The sequence below is a fragment of the Hibiscus syriacus genome, unplaced genomic scaffold (assembly GCF_006381635.1).
Source record: "Hibiscus syriacus cultivar Baekdansim isolate YM2019G1 unplaced genomic scaffold, ASM638163v2 tig00112503_pilon, whole genome shotgun sequence".
Lineage (NCBI taxonomy): Eukaryota > Viridiplantae > Streptophyta > Magnoliopsida > Malvales > Malvaceae > Hibiscus > Hibiscus syriacus.
In genome coordinates, this window is record NW_024063349.1 from 1,582,115 (window position 1) to 1,587,082 (window position 4,968).

At 36.6% G+C, this 4,968-nt stretch overlaps 1 pseudogene; it reads left to right on the forward strand.

Moving 5' to 3' along the window:
* The first annotated feature begins 592 nt into the window (after window positions 1–592).
* On the forward strand, window positions 593–4,315 carry LOC120180868 (annotated as a pseudogene).
* Window positions 4,316–4,968: the final 653 nt, after the last annotated feature.

The window sequence follows — 4,968 nt, forward strand, 5'->3', positions numbered from 1 at the left end:
AATACACTTTCGGTGCATTATTGAAACTAATTTAGTGCTTGCATGGCTGGCAACTTTCAATAATAGAGGGCGAACATTGGATCTAGTGTTATTAAGCATAAACAAGTCAATTTAACCAACAAAAATAAGTTTATCAATAGCAATAGCCAAGTTAATTTAACCAATAAAAAAGTTTGCCATATCTCCAACCATTAATCTTTTAACGGAAAATGATTAGTTTACAACATAATGAATAATCGGGTGACCACTTTGAAACTTTTAATAGTCGAGGTACTCAACAAAGCAACTCTTTATAGTTAAGAGATAATTTTATAACTTTTAATAGTTTAGAGATTAAAAAAATAATATCTTATAATCGATGAATCATTTATATTTTTTACCCTAAAAAAGTATTGTTTTTTATCTTTTTACTGGCCACGTAGTGATAGATAATTGGCCCGTTTGTCCAGTCCAAAATTGCACCAAGAAAGAACCCTCTCCTATATAATATAAAGCCCCTCCCAAACACTCTTGTATAAGAAAAGGCAGTTTCGATTTTTACACGACTTGTCTCTCATCTTATCTTACCCTTCCGTTTTTTCATTTTTTTTAAAGAAATCGAAAGACGATGGAGGCTCTACGCTTCAAGTCACCTCAGCCGCTGCTGCTCCGCCACAAAGAGGGAGTCCCACAAACATCCTTTTTTGGCCCACACATTTCAAAGAATAGTAACCTCAACCTGCCTTGGATCAGAGCAACCACGTCAAAACCAACGGCAGAGATCTCTTCTCCGGCCGTTACCTCTCGTGAGAACGTTTCCGTTTCGTCTTCTACGTCGAGTGTTTCGGCCGCTCCTGCCGCGTCGCGAAAGAAGGTGGCTAGTAACTCCCTGCAGTATCCGTCAGGGTACTTAGGTGCGTCACCGGAACGTTCGATGGATGAAGGAAATGACGACGTAATAAATGCGATGGAGTATTTAACAAGTATATTGTCGTCCAAGGTTTACGATGTGGCGGTAGAGTCACCGTTACAGTTGGCGACTAAGCTGTCTGAACGCTTGGGCAATCAAGTTTGGCTCAAGAGAGAAGATTTATAGCCTGTTAGAAAAACTCTTCAATTTTTATAGGATTGAAATTTCCTGGGATAGGTTATTGATTTAAGTGATCTTTTTCATTTAAAACTTGCAGCCTCAAAAGATTGTGTTTTTGGTTTTTAGTTTGTATTTATTCGAACGTGATGAATTTTATTGGCTCTGGTTTTCATTTCTAACGATATTTTTTCTAGGAGTGGTGGTTTTTTTTTTCAGATTAGGACTGTTTATACTCTTTGCGTTTTCTTTCTCTTTACTTACATTGAACTTGATAGATTTTTTTCCCCAGCTTGAATTTAGCTCTTTTGTTTGTGATTCATTTACTCTGAGTTACGTTGTTGTTGTGAGTAAATATTTGCATGATTTTTAGTTTTTCTCATTGGAATTTGTTAATGAGTTGGCAGAACGGAAACCCTTTACTTTTATAGTTGACTATAAACTTGAAAGACGAACACTGACATGTTTTTGGGGCGTATTGTTTTTCATATTCATTCTGATGAAGTGCTTTTCAAATTTTCAGGTTTTCTCTTTTAAGCTTCGTGGAGCTAATAGTATGCTGGCAAAGCTCCCCAAGGAACAATTAGAAAGAGGGGTTATTTGCTCATCAGCAGGAAATCATGCCCAAGGGGTTGTATTGTCTGCCAAGAGACTTGGTTGCAATGCTGTTATTGCTATGCCTGTTACCACGCCAGAAATTAAGGTGTTCCTTTTTTGTGATTTTCTTATATTAATTACATCGCTTGCAAGATTTCTCAATATCAGTGGTGGTTTCTTGTTTGCAGTGGCAATCTGTTGAGAGGTTGGGTGCAACCTTTGTTCTTGTTGGAGATTCATATGATGAGGCACAAGCATATGCTAAGAAAAGGGCTAAAGAGGAAGCTCGCACATTTATACCCCCGTTTGACCACCCAGACGTTATTATTGGACAAGGCACTGTTGGGATGGAGATTGTGCGCCAAAACAAGGCCCATTGCATGCAATCTTTGTACCTGTTGGTGGTGGTGGGCTTATAGCTGGCATTGCTGCTGTTTCTTCTTATAAACATCTGCTATTTCATTATGCTGGAGCTTGGCATAGTTCTTAGTATATGACAAGTGCATGCCACATCATGATCCTTGATTTCTTTCCTTGTTTCACACTTTTTAAGTGCATAACTGAAACCTTATGTTATACTTTGCAAAAAAACGTAGTAATTCACTTTCATATTTCATCCACAGCTCTCTGTTGTATTACTTTACAGGTGAAAATTATTGGAGTGGAGCCTTTTGATGCAAATGCAATGGCATTGTCGCTGCATCATGGTGAAAGGGTGATATTGGACCAGGTTGGAGGCTTTGCAGATGGAGTAGCTGTTAAGGAGGTTGGTGAAGAAACCTTCCGCATGTAGGGAATTGGTGGATGGTGTTATTCTTGTTACCGTGATGCTATTTGTGCCTCTATAAAGGTTTGGATGTTTCAACTTTCAAATTTTGCATTGAGTCACTTGGGCTGATTCTTTTTTATCCTCTCAATTGTTAAAAGACTGGACATCACGAATTCACAATCAAACTTTACTTTGGTTGTACTTTTAGTGTTTTTGACCTTGTAAGCAAACATTCTAAATGGTGTCATGAAGTTACATAAATTCTTAATTTGAAACAAATTGCCTAGTTTCTATTTCAAATATATTGTGCATTTGGTTTGGCTTGGATTCTACAGGTAGTATTTTAGGAATTGGGCTGTGCCTTTGGTTCATATGAAGGTAAACAGGTTCTGGTTTGTCTCTCAATTTTTAGGTGTTGAACTTGAATTTTAGATGCAGTTTGCTGGAGTGCTATTAACTGGAAAAACGAGTGATCTGTCAACTTTATAATTTGTTCTCTGATTATTTATTCTCAACCTTAAAGATGTTAGAAGCCCTTTTTATGTTTTATTTTTTTTCCCTCTCATTTTATCTCTTCAGTATGACTAATGCATTCAATTTTCGTCGGATACCTGATGACTTTCTTATAATTAAGCCACGGCTCTTCCGATGCTTAGGGATCTACAACTGTCCTGTTTTTGTTGCAGGATATGTTTGAAGAGAAGAGGAGCATTCTTGAACCAGCAGGTGCACTAGCCCTTGCAGGTGCTGATTGCTGAAGCATATTGCAAATATTACGGCTTCAAGGGGAAGAATGTTGTTGCAGTAACTAGTGGTGCAAACATGAATTTTGATAAGCTTAGAGTGGTTACTGAACTGGCTAATGTGGGTAGGCAACAGGAGGCGGTGCTTGCAACTGTTTTGCCGGAGGAGCCGGGAAGCTTCAAACAGTTCTGTAAACTGGTGTGGCCTATGAATAAGCTTCAACAGGATATGTTGTAGCAATTATCAATTTTTTTCATTTGTATTGCTAAATAATAAGTAAAAATAATAATTTATCATTGGGATTGACAGGTGGGGACAATGAATTTCACTGAGTTCAAGTATAGATGTAGTTCTGATAAAGAAGCCGTAGTTTTGTACAGGTTATCACTACATTTTAGCTTCTAAAAAAATACAAAAAAATCATACACGTTTACTATTGTTCATTCTCATGGCTATTTTTTATACAAGTTTGGTTATTCAGAAATATGTGAACTGAGAGAACTTCATTATTCATCAATGTTGTTTTCAGTGTTGGTGTTCGCACAGTTTCTGAACTTGAAGCAATGAAGCAGAGGATGGAATCTTCTCAACTTAGAACTTTCAACCTTACAGCAAGTGATTTGGTTAAAGATCACTTGCGGTATTTGGTAATTATCATTATTTTTGCTTCTCAGTTTACCTGAATTTTGCCTTTGTTAATCCTTTCTATTCATCTGTTCCAGATGGGAGGCAGAACGAATGTCGAAAACGAGGTTCTATGCCAGTTTATTTTCCCGGAGAGGCCTGGTGCTTTGATGAAGTTCTTGGACACTTTTAGTCCACGCTGGAATATTAGTTTGTTCCATTATCGTGGTCAGGTTAGCATCTGAAGACTCTTTTCATAGTGTTTCTTGATTTAAACAAATCCCAACCCTTATTTATTCCATCCAACAGGGCGAAACAGGAGCGAATGTTTTGGTCGGAATTCAAGTCTCGAAGAGTGAGGAGGAGGAGTTTGTCCGCCGTGCCGATGGTCTCGGATATGACTACGTAGTGGTAAATGATGACAAGAATTTTCAGCTCCTGATGCATTGATTATATTTAGTTCCAACATTATAGCGAGGGGTCAATGCACATGTTAAAGAAAAGCCATCCCGAGGGGCTTCCAATCCTCTTGACCACTACTGGAATAGCATGTTAAAAAGTCAACATACAAACAAAAGAACATATAAATAAACGCTAAATGGATATGTTTGTGAACATATAAGCGAGCATGTTCGGGACTTTTGAATATGAACACATTCAAAAATAAATAAACGAACATGAACATGACATTAAAAATTTAAACGAACAGGAATCGAACATGAACAATTTCAAAAACAAACAAACAAATACGAATACAATTTTATTCGTTCAAGTTCGATTTATTTACGACCCTATATACTATGAGTTATCTTTAATTAATTTGATAAGAGTTTCCCGGTGATATTGATTTCCTTCACGTTTTAAGTGAAGCCTTTTGGTAAGAGTTCATGGCTAGAGGCAGGCATAGCGGTGATGGTGCTTGTTTGTGTCCACTAAAAAATTGAAAAAAAATAAGAATGAGATTGATTTTTGTAGAATGTAAGTAACACGTGAAGAAAAAAAATGAAGTTTGTGTTTTAGTAAAATAATTAAAAACTATTATTTAAAATTCAATTATAAGATAATTGAATCCATATATAAACTATTTATATTAATTCACTTGCAACCATTTAAAAAAATATACATTTCCTTTCTATTACGTTATTGATGTTGCTTATTTTCTTTCAAT